Source organism: Tenrec ecaudatus, chromosome 5 (genome assembly GCF_050624435.1).
Source record: "Tenrec ecaudatus isolate mTenEca1 chromosome 5, mTenEca1.hap1, whole genome shotgun sequence".
NCBI classification, from domain to species: Eukaryota; Metazoa; Chordata; class Mammalia; order Afrosoricida; family Tenrecidae; genus Tenrec; species Tenrec ecaudatus.
The window spans coordinates 184072858-184083483 of record NC_134534.1 but is presented as its reverse complement, the minus strand read 5'-3'; positions in this window follow the sequence as shown (position 1 = coordinate 184083483).

The following is a 10626-nucleotide window of genomic DNA, read 5'->3' as shown; positions in this document are numbered from 1 at the left end:
GTGATAGTTATCTCATTGTGGTTTTAATTTGCATCTGGTGATTCTGCGTATTTTGTTCTGTGTCTGGTAGCCATTGGGATTTCATTTTGGGTGAATTGTTTGTTCATATGCACGTCTTTACCCACTTCTTAATTGGGCAGTTGGTTAGTTTCTGACTGAGTTGCCCTAGAGTTCTGTAGATTTGGATAATTAGACCCTTGCCTGATGTGTCCTTGTCAAAAAAAAATTCCCCAATCTATGGGCTCTCATTTTACTCTTTTTATGAAATATTTTGATATGCATAAGTGATGTATTGAACATGCCCTAGTCCTTTACCTCGTCTTCCGCTGTGTGTGTCTCCTTCGTTATCCTTGGTGGTCTGTGTTGGCCTGATTTTGTTTTAATTCCACCTTGTCCTATCTGGTCACTATAGTCAGAACTGACTTGATGGCAATGAGTTTGGTTTTTAAAGCCATTTTTATTTTATTCTTGGGATCAGGAAATGTAAAATTTGGTGTGGTTTGTAATAAAATGTTATCCTTTGCCCTGTCAGATTCTGAAATATGGAAGAAAAAAATTAAAGAAAAATGTGTACATGTGTATACCCAATGGATTACAACTGAATGCAAAGAAAATAAAAATCCTCACAAGTGGATGATTATGTGTGACCAGTGGGGGAATTAAGTTGTCAAGGATGCTATCCTGTTTGGATCCACAGTCAATGCTCAGAGAAATAGCAGTCGTGAACTCAAACAACGCATTGACTGCACTGGTTACATCTGCTGCACAAGACCTCTTTGATGTGTGGAGAGCGAGAAGGTCCCTGGGAGGATCATGGGTCTGGCTCAAGCCTTGGCACTTTCAACTGCCTCCTAGCCACGTGAAAAGCAGACACGACAGAGGAAGACCAAAAGAGAGTCTATGCACATGCATCATGGTGCCGGTGAAGGGTTAGAAGTCCCACGGACTGCAGAAAGAACAAGAAATCTGTGGTGGGAGAAGTACAGCCCGGTGCTCCTTCGAGGCAAGGTGAGCCTTCATCTCATATACTCTGGACAGATGGGCACGAGAGACCAGTTGCTGGAGGGGGGCGTCGTGGTTGGTGAAGTAGCGGAGCAGCAGCAAGAGGAAGACCCTCGACGAACTGGGTTGACAGGGGTGCAGCCACGGGTTTGGACACACCAACAATGGTGACAGTGGCAGTGTCTTGATCTACTGCAGAAGGAGTCGTCGTGAGGCAGAGCCCCCGGGAGGCAGCTGGAAACAACACCACGTGCGTGCTACTTATATGTAGAACGGTGACTGTGTGGAATAAAATCAGGATCTTTGTCCAGCACAAAGCAGGCACTCACGTTCTTTGTCCAAGAAAGGAAAGCTGACTCCCATGCTACCCGGGCTGTGGGCCCGTTAGCATTCTTGTGACCTTATGGGCTCTGCACTCGTCAGCGGTTGCTCCTGCTCTCGCATTGTCACCCTAAAACGTAGTGCCTTAAAGACACAGGCGGCCAGCGTTACGTCACCCCCCAGGGCCTAGCCTGATACCTGGTAGGAATAGGCATGTGGTTAATACTTAAAGACTGGCTAAATGAATAGGCAAACAATTGATCCGGAGCTGGTGGAATTGTCCTTATTAGATTCTACTTTCTGTATGTATCATCTCCTGACTGCTCTCGCATCTGATTAAAATTGTACGGCTCCAATGCGCTCTACACAGTTGGTGCATAACAATCTCTCTGGGTTTTATCGCCTTCCTGACATATATTCCAGCGCTTTGACCTTGAAGACAAACTTTGTCTACGGCTTCCAAGGCTGTTATAATCCTGAAAATAAATGTCAAAATATTGGTTTTCACAATTCAAGCCTACAGTAAATAAAAGACCACACATACGAAAGATCATCTAGATACATGTAGGTAGGATAAAGTAGTTTGCATAAACCCTGGGCTCCGTTGTGGAGGCAGATGTGTCCGGCTGCCCCTCCCTGACGGAGTGGACATCACGCTACAGCGGCCAGAGGGGCAATGGAACCGAACTCCCTGCCTGGCCTGGCCGTCAATGCGCGCAGCGTCCTCGAAAGAAAGGGGTCCTAGAGACGTTTGCTGCTGTTTTCTGCTGAGCATCTTTGTTCTTTTAGGGAACTGCACCCTGGTTTTCATCAGAACCCACTGGCAGCCATCTCAGTGGACTATCATGGCCCTGGCCAACCCAGAGATGGCTTAAAAAAATCATTTTATTGGGGGTTCATACAACTCTTATCACAATCCATACATTGTGTCAAGCACATTTGTACATTTGTTGCCATCATCATTCTAAAAATATTTTCTTTCTACTTGAGCCCTTGGTATCAGCTGCTCATTTTCCCTCTCCCTACCCACCCTCTCTCCCTCCCTCATGAGCCCTTGATAATTTATAAATTATTATTTTTTCATGTCTTACACTGTCCAATGTCTCCCTTCACCCACTTTTCTATTGTCCATGCCCCAGGGAGAGGGTTATATGCAGATCATTGTGACTGGTTCCCCCTTTCTACCCCACCTTCCCCTTCCCCTCTTGGTATCGCTACTCTCATTATTGGTCCTGAGGGGTTTATCTGTCCTGGACTCCCTGTGTTTCCAGCTCTGATCTGTACCAGTGTCCATGCTCTGGTCTAGCTGGATTTGTAAGGTAGAATTGGGGTAATGATAGTGGGGGTGGGGGGGGGGAGAAGCATTAGAGGAAAGTTGTATATTTCATCGTTGCTCTACTGCACCCTGACTGGCTCATCTCCTCCCAGTGACCCTTCAGTAGGGATGTCCAGTTGCCTACAGATGGATTTTGGGTCTCCACTCTGCACTCCCCCTCATTCACAGTATGATTTTTGGTTCTTTGATGCCTGATCCCTGATCCCTTCGACAGTCTGATGTGCTTCTTCCCTGTGGGCTTTGTTGCTTGTCAGCTAGGTGGCCACTTGTTTATCTTCAAGCCTTTCAGCCCCCAGACGCCGTATCTTTTGACGGCCGGGCCGCAGAGATGTCCTTTTGTCTCAAGCAGGGCCATGCATTGGACTTTATAGGGGTGCAAGCATTCTAATAGTGCCCCCCCACCCCCACATGTTTTAGCTTCGCTTGGCACCAGTCAGACCCCAGGCCGTGGCTGGAGTCCTGTCCTTTGGCTATCCCACATCTTTCCATGAAATTCTGGTTTTGTTTTTGTGTTTTGCTCAGATTGGTTGAAGTCTGCTCGTTTGCTTGCTTGGTTCCTGTATGTGTTTCTTGGGGATTTCCTAAATCCAGAAATCCTGCCATTGGGGTTGGTAGGGGCCAGCAAGTCGGTTCGACTCGACGTGACCCTGTGCACAGCCAAACAGGGCTTGCTGGACCTCACCTCTCCTCACAACGGTTCTGTTTCAGCCCACTGTCGCAGCCACGCTGGCAGTCTGCCTCATCTAGGGTCTTCCTCTGGTGCCAAGCTGGACCTCCTTGTCTGGGGTCTGCTGCCTCCTGGGAACAGGCCCACACTGTGTGTGATAGAGTCCCATCATCCTCGCTTCTAGGAGCAGTCTGGCTGTCCTTCCGACAGGTGCTGTTCCTCTGACAGCCCAGGTGTTTTCAATAGTCTCACACAACACCATCCTTTAATGTGTCCACTCGTCGGTCTTTCTGACTGTCCAACTCTCACCTGCAAGTAAGGTGACTGAAAAGATCCTGGCTGGAGTCAGTCACACCACCGTATCCACAGGGACATCCCTGCTCTGCAGGATTCTAAAGAGGTCCCATGCCACAGATTTTCCCAGTGTAATTTGTCACTGATCTCTTGACTGCTGTTTCCATGAGCACTGACCAGGGATCCAAGCAAAGTGAAATCCTGGACAACGTCTGTCCATCTTTTCTCCATTTACCCTCATGTTGTCTCCTGGCCCAGTGGTGAGGATTCTAGCTCTCTTTACATTGCACTGTCACCCATACGGAAGGCTGGGGTCCTTGCTCTGCACCAACAAGTGCTTCAAGCCCTCTCAATGTTCAGCAAACTAGTTTCTGTCATCTGCATACTAAAGGTCCTTAGTCATGCCGATAACTTCAAGTACAGGAATCAGCATAAAAACCAAATACATGTAATCTCCATGTGGTCAACAAACACGAACTAATGCTCTTGGCCACTGGCCATCCAAGAGCTGCTTGTCACAACCATCAGCGGATACGACCACCTTCCACCTGCCCGGGCAGCGAGATGCAAAATCAGGACGCAAACAAAGCCGGTGATGATGCCGATATTAGAGCCTTGCACGCCGCTGCTGGACTGAAAAACACGCATCCACTGTGGGAAGTGACATGGTGCCACCCCAAACACCGGGGCTAGAGATCCCATGTCACACAGCCATCCTTCATGTTAGGAAGAGCCCTGGCATGAAGAGGCCTGTGCACACGCCTGCTCACTGCAGTCCTCTTAGTCACAGCAAGAGAGGAGCACCCCTACAGGCCCATCAGGAGAAGGGTGGATACGAAACTACACACACACACACACACACACACACACACACACAGCACTACAAGACGCTGAAGAATCGTGATGAAGATATGAAGCCCCTGCTGGTGTGGACAGATGTGAAGCACAGTCAGCCGAGTGAAATCGGTCGATGACAAACGGACAGACACTCCATGAGACCACGGCTGTGAGATCAAACTCAAGACGAGAGTTTCCATCCCGACAAAAGCAGACTTGGGAGGTTCCCGAGGGCAGAGAGGAAGACGCGGGTGGAAGTGGGAGCACTGGACTAGAGGGCCGACAGTGTCCCTGGGGGCGGGAGAAGAAGGTATTCCACTAGAAAGAGTAAGCAATCGAGGAGTCAGGGGAGGGCCAGGGTCTGTGGGGGTGGGGGGCGGGCGGGGAGCGTTGACGCATACCTTAGTATCTGAAATGTACCCCCTCACACACACACAGATCACAATACAAATTATCCTATAAAAAGAATAAGCATAAAGTCAATTCCTACCAGACAGAGGTCACTTACGTGCCGGATCTCCGCATGTCCCACTCCACCTCTAACACTGTGTTCTGTCTGCCTTCAGCACGCCTTTCTCCCCAGCGCAGGCTCCACCAGGCCTTGCCGTCTGTCACCAGGGGCGCTGCTTCGAGACCCTGGGGGCCCTTCATTCACCTCCTGCAGTGTTGACAGACTTTCTCCTCCTTCTGAAAAATCTCTGTGGAGCTGGACACACACACGTACATAGACACGTACACACAAATACACACAGACACCCTTACCTACACACATACACACCCAGACATACACACATATACACATGCACATAGACATACACACACATACAGACATCCTTACTTACACACAGGCACAGCCAGACATACATATACACATGCAGACACCCTTACCTACACACATGCACATCCAGACATACACACACATGCAAACAAGCATACACATACACACCCCACACCTGCACGCACACGCACACACCCATGCACACACATACACGAATACATGCGCGCGCGCACACACACACACACACACACCCTTCCTTGTTCATTTCAGAGCATGGCCTCTCCCAGCGCAAACTGACCAAACCCCTCTTGCTAGGCCACACAGACGTCATTTGCATGAGGCTAAAACTTACTTCATCTGCATTATCTCTTGACCAATCCCTGCAAAATACCTGCCATACAACTTCCCTCTAGTTCCTACATGCTTCCTCTCTCCCCCACTCCCTATCACGATTCCAATTCTACCTTACAAATCCGGCTAGACCAGAGGATGTACACTGGTACAGATAGGAACTGGGAACACAGGGAATCCAGGACGGATGATCCCTTCAGGACCAGTGGAGAGAGTGGCGATACTGGACGGTGGGGTGGAAAGGGGGAAACAATGACAAGGATCTACATATATAACCTCCTCCCTGGGAGATGGACAACAGGAAATTGGGTGAAGGGAGATATCAGACAATGTAAGATATGACAAAATAATCATACTTTATAAATTATCAAGGATTCGTGAGGGAGGTGGGAGCAAGGAGGGAGGGGAAAATGAGAAGCTGATACCAAGGGCTCAAGTATAAAGCGAATGTTTTGAGAGTGAGGATGGCAACAAATGTACAAATGTGCTTGACACAATGGATGGATGTATGGACTGTGATAAGAGTTGGACAAGCCCTCAATAAAGTGATTTAAAATACATATGAAAATAATAATTTATCATTTACACAGGGTTCATGATGGTAGGAGGGTGGAGAAGGGAGGGAAAAATGAGCTGATACCAAGGGCTCAAGTTGGAAGAAAATGTTTTGAAAATGGTGATGGAAACATATGCATAAATGTGTTTGATATAATTGATATATAGATTGTTATAAGAGCTGTAATAGCCCCAATAAAATTATTTTTTTTTGAAAAAAGAGGGCTTTAAAATTCATGGAAAAATGAAATAAAAAGCAATAGATTTTTCCCATGAACTTTTTGAAGCTCCCTCATATCTGGCCTCCAATATCAGTAGAGCTAAACCTTGGACGACCTTGACCTTTAGCCATTCTATTTCTCTCACTCTTTTTCCACCTATGCAGTTTGTGTGTCTATCTATACATTCATAGAACCAAAACGTACCGCCATCTAATCGATTCCAACTCATAGCGTCCTTCATGGGGCAGAATAGAACTGCTCTTGTGGGTTTCTGAGATGGTACATCTTTATGGGAGGAGAAAGCCTCATCTTTCTCTCTTCGAGCAGCTGGTGGTTTTGAACTGCTGTCCAACGCATCACCCACTAGGCCGCCAGGGCTCCTGCGTAGCCACTCAGAGATGACTGTTGTGAGACTGTGTCTGTAGCAGTGCTCCCCCTGCTGCCTCTCGTTGTCTCCCTTCCTTCACTGTCTCCCCTGCACTTGGTCCCCTGGGACACGTGGTCTCGCCGTTCCCCCAGGTGAGCAGGTGTCCACCCTCTCCTTGGTTATTTCCCTTCCCTTTCCTCTTACCCTGTGGGAAACCTATACTCGATGTGGTCTCACACAATCTTTGTGCTTGGTGACTGGCTGATTTCACTCCGGCCTGATGCCCTCCAGGCTCCCCAGTGTCACGAGGTGTCTTGCAGCTTCATTGTGATTGTTCTGTCATGTGGTGGAGCGCTTCACTGCATGCGCCGTACTTTATTGTGTTTAGTCATTCTTCAGTTGGTGGGCACTTAAGAGTGCCCTCATCTGTTTTTTATTGGGAGCCGTGCTGCGATGAACACAGGGGTGCATAAATCCATTCGTGTCTTGGCTCTTCTTTCTCTAGCATGCTTACCAAGGAGTGGGGTGGCTGGACCTTAAGGTATTTCTATCGCTAACTTTCTAAGGATGTGCCATCCTGTTTCCCACAGTGGTTGTTTTATTTTACAATCCTACCAGCAATGTGTGAGCGTTCCTGTCTCTCCACACTCACCAGTATTTGTTGCTTCCTGGGTTTTTGAACTTCGCGACTAATACAGGGGTGAGATGATATCACATTGTGACTTTAATCTGCCTTTCGCTAATGGCGGATAACGAGGTCGTTTCTTCATGTGTTTGTTGGCTGCCTAAATGTCTTCTTCGGTGAAGTGTCTGTTCATGTCCTCTGCCCACTTTTTCATCCTTCCTCTCATCTTCCCTTAAATTGTGGACAGTCCAGGCTTGCCTGGGGCATTCCTTTGGCGATGCATTCTCTCAAGAAGCACTGTCTAGATGCATGGCGCTGACTGTTCCCTACACCCAGGTTGGTAGCTTTACCTTCCCACTTGAAATCCAGTCTACAAACAACTGCCAAGTCGCCCTGTTTCTGCATCCTATAGGAAGGAAGCCGGCAGTTCCCCAAACACGCTGATCACCTTTTGCTCACAACCCTCCCCTGTTCCTTTTCCTTTGTCTAGGGGTCCCTTCACTTCCCTGTAGCTTCAAGACCTCCACGGTTTGCTCTGGACCCCCTCGCATCATGCGTGTGAGATTCAGATTGCCCTGACAGACTTGAGGACTCTCAAGCCCCTGCCCAAGATGCTGCTTGCTCTGGAGTTCTGATCCTATGGGAAGAAATGCCTTGGCACCATCTAGTGAAATGTGTGATCCCAAAGATGATCCTAAGTGGTTACATATGCTTATCCTTGCTGATACCCTTACTCATGCCATTACCACCAAAGCAAGACTTCAGATGTCTCTCTGCAGGGGGAGAGACGTGGTGTTAGAGCTCTCTGGAGCTAGAGCTATACCTCGGTCCTTGGCCCCATGCAAGAAGGAATTCACCCGAAGCCTAGTTCATGATCCAAGTGAGTTATATGAGAGTTAGAAGAAGTTTCAGGTTTACACGGCACCCATAGGACTCCTCCCGACCATGCAGCCTGGCGGAAGCTGGCGGTATCACGCAAAAGTGGTCTGTCTGGACTCTGGGCTCCTGCCTTTTCAAGGATTCCACGGGGAGGCGTTGCAGATGACCCCTGATCAACCCCATTGGCTGAATTGAATTCACCTGGCCTAGGTGGGCCAATCCAGGATCAGCGCCCACCCATGCCTACCGGCAGGAAACCTGAACCTCTTTCCAGCACCTTCAAGCCCTGTTACTGTGTGGTTTCTGATGGCCTCCAGGTCAGGTCATTCCAGATCCCTCAAACCAGGATCTGCTGCTGGTGGTCACTCTGTTGACATATAAAACCAGACACACTTCTGCTTGCCTTACTCATGTCACATAAAAGAGAAAGAAATCCACGGAACTGCCAATTGCTATGTGGTCTGGACCCAATGCATGCTGAAAAGGAAACTATGGTTTTCTTTGTATCGTCCCGTGGGCAGTAAGATGCTACTAGTCTTCACAGGCAGCTGTGGCACAGAGAGGCTAAATTGGTCAGTGAATGTGAAGGTATCAGGTGTAAGGTTGGTCTGGGAAGAAAGGGATGATGTTGGAGTCAATCAAAGACCTGCTAGAAGCATGCGTGCCTTCCTCCACCACGCCAGACTCCACCCGAGGGCAGGTCAGAGGGAAGATCCCCCTTGGAAGATAAGGCTGGGCCAGCAGCTGGCTGTCCTTCACTTGAAGCTCCCTGGGACGCCCACATGGTAAACAGCCTGCATGATGGCCAGAACCCCTCTCTGGTTTGTGGGCAACCAAGCTGCCTTTTATGTGACTAACAGAGAAACTGAAACCAGAGACCAAGTTATCAACTAGGCCAACAAGAAAGTGTAGTCGATGCCTCCCCGCTCCCAAATGCCAATGTGGGAAATAGAAATGCGTGTTTTCATCCTGCATAGTTACTAAGAGCGGGTTGCTTCTCTTTGCACTCAGTTTCCAGATCTGTAAATTAGGGGTTGGAGCTGGACGGTAACCAAGGTGTCCTCTGCTTCTCCAGCTCCGGGGATGGGTTTGCACTGGCAAGTGTTTGTTTTTGTTGTTTTGTTTTTCACAAGATTAACTCCGGGAAAAGAAAATTCGATATTTTCACACTAACAATGAGCATGGGAGAAAAAAACATTTAAAATGTAGTATCATTTATAATTACTCTAAATAAAATGAGACAGGTATACACTGAAGACGTGTCTAGGATCTGTATGCTAAAATTCGCAAGATGCTAATGAAAGAAATTAAAGAAGACCAAACTAAGCAAAGAAGCATATGTGTCAGGGATTGGAAGGATTAACATAGTCAAGATGTCTGTGCTGCCGCTTCCCAAATGCCAACGTTCTGATTACACTTCACAGCATATGTGCTTAATTGGCTGTCCTCCCCAGCAGATTACGTTCTTTGAGGGAACGCAGCAAGTCTCCCTGAATCCTCGGCTACCTGCTTGATAAAGACCTGTGGAAGGGGTGGACACTTCTACAAGGCAGCTCTGGGAAAGAGGACTTGGATTAAAGCTACACAGAGTTGGATGGAATCAGAGCCTGCCTCCTGTTCCACTTTGCTTCTTTAAGGTCTTGTGAAAGCCCAGCTGTAGTTTATCATGGGGGAGAAAGGCGGGGTGCGCTCCTCCCATTAACAATCACGGCCTCAGAAACTCAACGTGATGATTCTGCCCTGTCCTCTTGGGTCACTATGAGTCAGCATCGACTCCATCGCAGTGAGTGATAACGTTTGTGATAAATGGAAACACCCTAAAATACTTCCCACACCTCCAACAGGAATGCCACTGCCATCTGTCTAGTGACCTCTAGCTGAGCATTGGATGATTGAAACCTGCATCCCAACTCCGCTATCTCAGAAGAAAACAGCAATCTACACTTTCAATCCTATCGTATTTCTCTCCTGCCTCACGGAAGCTGACTTGCCTTGGGACCTCAGAAAATGATACACTGAGTGTGAGGATGAACACGAAGAGCATGGGTGGTCATAAGGATTAGAATTAATCATCTTGAGTTAAAACTGTCTTATTGGTGAATTTTGTGTAAGTCAGAACACTCGGTAGTAGATACCTCTGCTAGGGAGCCCGGCTGGCACCCTGGATAAGCACAGCGCTGCTGTTAGAGAGATAGCTACTTCAAACCACCAGCAACCATGCGGGAGAAAGCCCTGGCACTCAGCCCAGGACACCCTGTGGAGTGGCCTTCCTGTCACACGGGGAAGGACCCACTCAGCAGACGCAGGCACTCTCTCCAGAAGCTGCTGCCCAGCCTCTCTCGGAACCATGGTCCAGGTTTGACTTGGCTGGGTGAACAATCTAGCAGAAATTG